Source organism: Rhagoletis pomonella, unplaced genomic scaffold (genome assembly GCF_013731165.1).
Source record: "Rhagoletis pomonella isolate Grant_MI unplaced genomic scaffold, Rhpom_1.0 Rhpom_scaffold_00003, whole genome shotgun sequence".
Lineage (NCBI taxonomy): Eukaryota > Metazoa > Arthropoda > Insecta > Diptera > Tephritidae > Rhagoletis > Rhagoletis pomonella.
In genome coordinates, this window is record NW_023458557.1 from 25,403,150 (window position 1) to 25,411,079 (window position 7,930).

The following is a 7,930-nucleotide window of genomic DNA, read 5'->3' on the forward strand; positions in this document are numbered from 1 at the left end:
ACCAAGCGTTTCCTGAAAAGGCCTGACAGGGTGGTAGCAAAATTTCTTCTCAGACAAAGAAGAAGTGATCTGCGAGCCTCGGTAGGACTGATTACAATCCATGGGGATGTCATATAGTCACCATAGGCATCATCGACGATCCACTGTGTACACCGTGGTTGGAGGACGAGGATAGTACAGAACATTTTCTCTGCCGCTGTCCGGCCTTCGCCAGCCTCAGATGGTACATTTTTGGGTTGGATGTACTGAGAATGGACGACGTACATTCTCTTTCTCTCAACAAATTGCTAAAATTCATAAAGGAGTCTGGTAAGTTTGCAGAGGAGTAATGAGTTCCTACCCCCACCTACATATTGCTTTCCTCTAAATCCTGTTTCTTGGCCTTAAGTACAATAGGCAATACTGCTTGAGTGCCTGGAAAAATTTGTGTTTGGTTTTTCTGGTCACCCACAACTCCATTCCATTCCATTCCATATGTATAACAACTTGGATAAATGCCGCAAGTTCGAATTTGCTGAGTTTCAATTTTCAAGACTGAAAATCATGAATAATTTCTAAGCTATTGCGTAAAACTAAACTCCGCAAAAAGAGAGACTTTAGTGGAACACATGTTATGTAAAATTTGCAGATTTTTAAAAGTTGAGCCTTCGGAGTAATCCTCGTTTTTGAGAAAACGTAGTTTCACGGTTGTGGCGACAAAAATGCATCCAACAACAATTAATAGCCCTCATTTTCAAGGTATGTGCATGTATTTATACTACTAGAAATGAACTTTAGTACTCCCAAATCCGGCAAGGTTGTAAAAAAAAAAAAAAATTTTTTTTGCGTTGATTAAATGACGAAATTTAAAAAAGATCATAACTTGTTCAAAAAATTTTATTTCAAGTTTTCCATTTAACACAAACTATATCTGGTGATAAAGAAATCTGGGAAAAATCACGGGAATGATCGGAGACATCGATTTTGATCGACTGTTGGTTTAACGTGGAATTGCTCATATAGTCATATATTGTTCAGAATAATAGCGATTACGCTAAGTTCGAACACTGTTGTTTGCTGGATTGCTTTCAAGTAGTCTTTATTGAATTCATGATTACGTTTTTATACAAACTAAATGCTTACGTAGCTAAATAATAAGGCCATAAAAGCTTTAGGTCGTAAGAAAATTATTGTAAAGGCTTTATTCCCACGTTTTGGTTTACGTAAGCATAATTAATGCAAATGCTTTATTCCAACGTTTTTGTTGACATAAGCCTATTCCACAATTTGCGTCTACTTTCATTTGCATGCATTAATCAACAATGTCTTATATGTAACTTGACACATGCCAAATTATTCGGCTATAATAATACACTAAAAAACATAAAGTGCGAGTTACGCATAAACGAATGCAAGCGAAAATTAATACCCTGTTGAATAAAGCCAATGTAATATTAATATGTCGACTTTTCTTATTAAATAACATCCTCCCCCCGGTGATCGCAGCTCGAGTTCCTTGGCAGGTTCTGTCCTAAATGTTTATCGTAAAGTCCAAACCTCCTTGAGAATGTCGAGGCGCAGGTGGGGGTTTTTCATTTTGACCGGATGTGGTCGCAGTCGTAGTTGCGTGCAATGTTTCCTGTTTGGCTGTTTTAAATTTTCTTTTGACTAGCATGAACACCAAAAGGCACAAAACTGTAACCAAGGCAGTGTATCCAACTGTTATGTGGTGCGCATTTTGTGCTTCAAGTTTGTTTGGGAGTTCTAATATGCGTTGATTGGCCAATGATGGTTGTAAGGACGTGAGGTTTTGTATTTGTGATATGTATTTCTCATCATCCCGTGATTGAAGAAAAGGCTTTATATGTTCTGCTGCAGCTACTTCGGAAATTTCTCCCAGGCTAGTGTAGGACGAGCAAAGACTCGTCGATATCAACTGATCTGCTTGAACTGATATAAAATTATGTTTGAGTATGCAGTCTGGTTGGAGTGATAACAGTCTTGATCCTTTTAGAATCACCTGAATGATTTCTTTTCCATATACTGCTGTCGCATGAGATGAAACTGACGTGGCATAAATCCATTCATTTTTATGCTGTAGTGATATCCATGCAACATCGTTTGGTGTTTTCGCAGTTGACAACTTGACTGGGTGTTGTTGTTGAATAAATTTACTTCACATGCGCATTTAGATGAACCGTGACTATAACGAATTTGATTTTTAGAACAGATATAATTTGCATTTTTAATATCCACACAAGATTGAAATTTGGAGATGCTCAGAGGGAAATATTGACCCAGAGCTGTGTTTATTGCCAAAACTGCAGCACGCGGACTTATTGCAATCATAGTCCCAAGGAATTGGTAGCAGATTGATTAAGTCGTATCGATCATGCTCTACCAGAGGCAATGTGATGCTGAATACAACATGCTTTTCTGTAAGTCCTCCCTTAACCGTCATGAGTTGGTATAGCTGGAGTAAATCTTCTTGGTTTACAGGCAGTTCTAATGGTGCTGATAAGTGAAGTTTAATTTTGTATACTTCATCCTTCAATTGGCTGGGCGTCAGCAGAAGAGGACTTATTTTTCCGTGATGAGTATCTATTAGAACGGCTAATATTGCAGATTGCATTCTTTGCAAATTGGCTGCCATAAGTGTAAGTTGGATGGATAACGAGGAAAAGATTCGAAACAATTCGTTGCTGATCCTCTGGAATATTTGACTGACTTGTTGATAAATGATGTCGATCTTCCTCTTGACCGCTTTTTGATCCTGCTTCAAAATGTTGATGGTTGAGTCCACACTTGATGTTTGATTTCTGATCAGGTGCAGCAGATGTAGTTAATTTTCCTTAACGTGTGTGATTGTTTTGGACATTTGTTCTGCATATTCTGCGTCCAGTACTCCAAACAAAGAATGAGCGATATTTCCAACTGCATCAATGGCACCTCGTTTACGCCGATTAGATTTTACTATTGCGTAGTCTAGCTGTAACTCTTTTTCAGTGTGTTCAAGGTGTGCTACCAGAGAAAGACATGAGCCTTTTTGTGTGATTTCTTGACATAAATGGCGCAGGGCCTTTGAGCCATTTGACAGCGCTGCTAGTTCTACCAAAAATCCTTCCATGTCATAGTAGATTATTAGGTTCCAATCGGTGGTTGATATGGCTGTTGAGCCTATTCCTTCAAAATGAATGCCAAGCCTTGATCCAAATCGCTTATTTTGAAGTTCAGCTCCTAAAGCTAATGGTAACATGAGTAGGGTAATAAGAAGTGTAGCAAGTCCTTGGTGTAAGGAGGGATTATTCCTCCTTGATGGAATTTTGTCTTCTTCAAGCAATTTGTTGGCTGAATGTCGTTCTGTGGCATTATTTGTTTCCTTGGGCAAGGGTGCAAGCCGATGAATAGGCCTCTTGCAAGTGCCACTAGCAGTTTTCACATCAGCCACTCTCACTACGCCGTCGTTTCCTTCATATACATTGATGATTCTTCCTAATGGCCACTGCAGTACCGGTGTGTTGTCTTCTTTGATGATCACCATGTCACCTACGTTGATGTTGTTGTTTAGTGTCTTCCAATTATGTCGCAGCTGAAGGTCAGATAAATATTCGCGGGACCACCGATTCCAAAACTCGCGTTTGAGGTGAGAAACAAGTTTCCATCTTGTTAATAAATTTGTTTGCTGTGGCCTAAACGTTGGATCAACTTGGGCATTAAGGGGTTCTCCTATGAGGAAGTGGCCTGGAGTTAAAGCTGTTAGATCGTTAGGATTGTCGGACATTGGGCTGATTGGTCTGGAATTTAGGATTCCTTGCACCTCGATGATTACCGTGTCCAATTCTTCATACGTTAAGGACGCCGTCGAGGTGCTTCTTATTAGTAGATGCTTTGCTGATTTTACCGCAGCTTCCCATAAACCGAAAAAATGTGGAGTCCTAGGAGGAATAAAATGAAATGTTATTCCCTTTCCGCTGCACTGCTTTACTATTGATTCTCGTGATGAATTTCCTTAAAGAACGTCAGTGAGTTCAGAAAGCTGGTTTTTCGCGCCTACAAAATTGGTTGAGTTGTCACAATGTTAATTTTGACAATGTCCTCTTCGGCTTATAAATCGTTTTAAGGCACCAATAAATGCATCCGTTGTTAAGCCGCTGACGAATTCCAAATGTACTGCCTTTGTGGCAAAACAGCAAAATACCGCTACATAGGCCTTTTGTGGTTCTTTCCCCTTATCATGAAGTGAACCCAAAATGGCCCGCAGAAGTCGACGCCTGAGATGATGAATGGTCTTGCTGAAGTTACTGTTGTTGAATGCAAGTTCCCCATAATTTGACTCATTGGGTTATCTTTTGAGCTTATATGCCGCCATTTTTCAGCGGTAGTGTGCTCATGAATAACAGCTACACGGTTTGCCACAAATGTTTGGTATGATGCTGAGGATGAGTTAATCCATGCCAACACGGTTTGTGAATCAGTCTAAAAGTATGTAGCCACATCGTCTAGCTTAAGGTCTGATTTGGCCCTTGTAGTTAATTGAGCACCTAGTACTGATGCACAGAGCTCAAGCCGAGGAATAGTTTGCCGTTTCAAGGGTGCCACACGTGATTTTGCGCAGAGCAGCCTCACTTGTACTCGTCCTTCATCCAGCTCGGATCTAATGTAAATCGCAGCACCATATGCCTTTTCTGATGTGTCGGAGAGGACATGAATTTGAATTTTTTCGGGGATGTATCCTTCAAACACGTGCCGTGAAACTTGCATGTTGTCCAATTTTTGCAAATCATTTCGGAATGTTGTCCATCTCTCATTCAAATCGGCTGGTAATGCTTCATCCCATGTCAGTTTCAGTTGCCAGAGATCTTGAATAAACATTTTTGCCATGACTACAATTGGTGCTAGTATCCATAACGGATCGAAGAGCCTTGCAAGATCGGCGCTGACTGAGCGTTTAGTTGCAAGACTGCAGCTTCCTAGGCATACATTTACGCAGAATCGATCCATCTTAGGCATCCATGTTAACCCCAACGTTTTAATAGTTTGATTGATGTCATTGTCAAAGTCTATGTCAACTTCTTGTTCCTCCATGCCAAAAAGATGTGTATCAGTCGCTGTTGGATTTCCATCGTCGTGGTTAAGCTGTATGACCTACCAATTCCGTCATCTACATAAAAATTGTCCTGTAGAAACTGCGCACCAAGAGGATATTGTAATGCATTTTCTTTTGCAATTCTCTGCAAACATTTGGTGGCTAAATATGGACAAGATCTTGTCCCATATGTGATTGTATTTAGCTGATAATGCTTTATTGGTAGGCTTGAATCCTTTCGCCTGATGATAAGTTGGAATTTGCGCTCGTCCGGTTGAATGAAGATCTGTCGATACATTTTTTCTACATCTGTGGTGAAGACGAACCTGGGAAAACGGAAGCGAAGTAAAATGGTGAAAAGCTCGCTCTGAACAGTGGGTCCGGTATACATGAGGTCGTTCAAAGACATGCCAGTGGACGATTTTGCTGATGCGTCGAACACCACACGTAATTTTGTAGTGCGGCTTTCGGGTCTCACAATGCAATGTGAGGAATGAAGTACCTAGGTTTACTGATGGAATCAATATCCACTTGCGTCAGATGCCCCAAGTTCTCATATTCCTCCATAAATTGTACATATTGATTCTTTGTCTGGAGCGCCATCCCATAGGATTCCCCTAAGGCCTCCGGATTTTCCTGAAATGGTAGCCTTACCATGAATCTCCCATTTTCATTGATGAGTGTATGTTGTGCGAAATGAGCTTCGCACTGTTTTTCTGCTACGGAATGTTGTTTTCTTACAGTTGCAACATCCTCAAGTTCCCATAATCGAGCAATGGCTGCATCTAGGTTGATGTCATCGTTGGTACAGATTCCACATATTTCATTTGAGATGTAGTTGCCACCAACTTTTCCCGCGATGATCCATCCCAGAACTGTATTTTGCAGAATGGGTAGGTCATCTGACAGTTTGAGTTGCTGTGCTGCCATCAGTTGGTTGTAGAATTCCGCCCCAACAATATATCAATTTTGTCAGGATGATTGAATGATGGATTGGCTAACATGATGTTCTTAGGTATTTGCCATTCTTCGATCTTGATTTCTTGCGAAGGCTGCGGGGATATAATCTGAGGCAATACCTCTAGCCGCGTTGTAAAGTTTTTGATCCGAGTCTGTAGCGCCACATTGACTCGATGCTGTATCTTGGTGCTCCTCGACCCGATGCCACTAATGGAGATTGATGATGGTTTAGTTGAGATGCCAAGACGTTTAACCAATCGTTCAGTCACAAAATTAACTTGTGAGCCTGAATCGAGAACCGCCCGACACTGCACTTCTGTTCCGATTACTCTAACTCTCACCATGGCAGTGCTGAGTAGTACATATGTGTTTGTCTTTGTGTGCTTTGCTGTGGTAAGTGACGCTGCTTCGTCGTTTGATGGTGTTAATTTGGTCCTGGATGGTGTAGTACTCGATTCGTTACCTTGTGTTGGAGTGGCTACTGATGTAATGCCTTTGCTCACATCCCTTTTTGAATCCTCGAAATGTAACAGCGTGTTGTGTTTTTTGTTGCATTTCAGACAGTTTTTTAATATAAAATTTTTTGAACCATGTCCCGGTTTTAGGCAATTGTGGCAATATTTCTGCCCTTTCATGAACTGAAAGCGTGCCGATAGAGACTGTTGTAAAAATTCCTTGCAAGAAAATAATCGATGTTTTCCTTTTTTACACATGTGCTATGACCTTTGGATGTGACTGAAGTGCACACCTTTGCAGTTGAGCTCTTAGATTTGTCTTGGACAGCCATCGCTTCCATGGATTGAAAGTGTTTCTCCAGAAATTTCAGGAATTCCTTGAGTGTTTGTACCTCCCGTGGCTTTGATAATGATTGCTCGTACCACAAACGAGTCGGTTGATCCAGTTTCTTTAGTAGAAGGGGGAGCAGAAGTGGATCCCATGTTGATGTGTCTATTTGCAAATTTTGCAATGCTAATAGACATTCTTGTGTTGTGTCATGCAGTTTTTTAACATTGTCCATTGATGTGCTTCCAGGTGTAGTAGTTAGCTCATGTACTAACTTGCTCACCGGCAAGCGTTTGTTGTTGTAATGCTCCAGAAGCATGAACCAAGCTGCATCAAAATCTTCTCCTGTTGATGCGAAATGTTTAATTAGATTTGCAGCCTCCCCTAAGTGAGTTTTCAAGTACCACATTTTCTGAACTTTTGAAAGAGGTTGATTTATTACCATATCATGAAATTCTTGCCATTTTAAATAGGTGCCATCGAATTTTGGAATTATTATCTTCGGCAACGAAATAATTGCAGTTTAAGCGGAAATTGGTTTGAAGATTGCTCAGTATGGGAGTCACTATTAGCTGCTTGCAAAGTACTTCATACCTTTTCTTCAAGTGAAATGAAGTTATCGACCTTGTAGCCCTGCTCGGTTGGGTTGTCGAACATCTCATATATCCTGAAGTGAATGTCTTCTATATTTTCCCACAGCTTATTAATTGTTGGAACACATTGTGGTGAAACGTTGTCGTTCAGTAACCGTCGCAACGAGGCCATCATTACCCCTTGCCTGCGAACTAGTTTAGTGTACTCGTTGGAAGCTGCCTGTTTGGTTCCAGCATCATGCCGTGCTTGGTACGTATTTCCTTCAACAGTTGTTAAGCGCAATTCTCTCGTCGGGGTTTGAGCCAATTGGAGCACTGCGGACTCGAAAATCTCCTTGTACTGATTTACAATTTCCATTATATTGTTATAGTAGTCCTTTGTAAAGTAGTCGTGATCCAGCTGGGGGTTTTCAAGCACCCGAAGTTTGTTGTCAGTTGTTTCAAATTTCGACCACTCGCTGTCCAGTCTTCTCAATCCCTCTTCGTAATAGCTGACTGACTGCTTCTTGGATTGCGGGTCCTTTTTAAA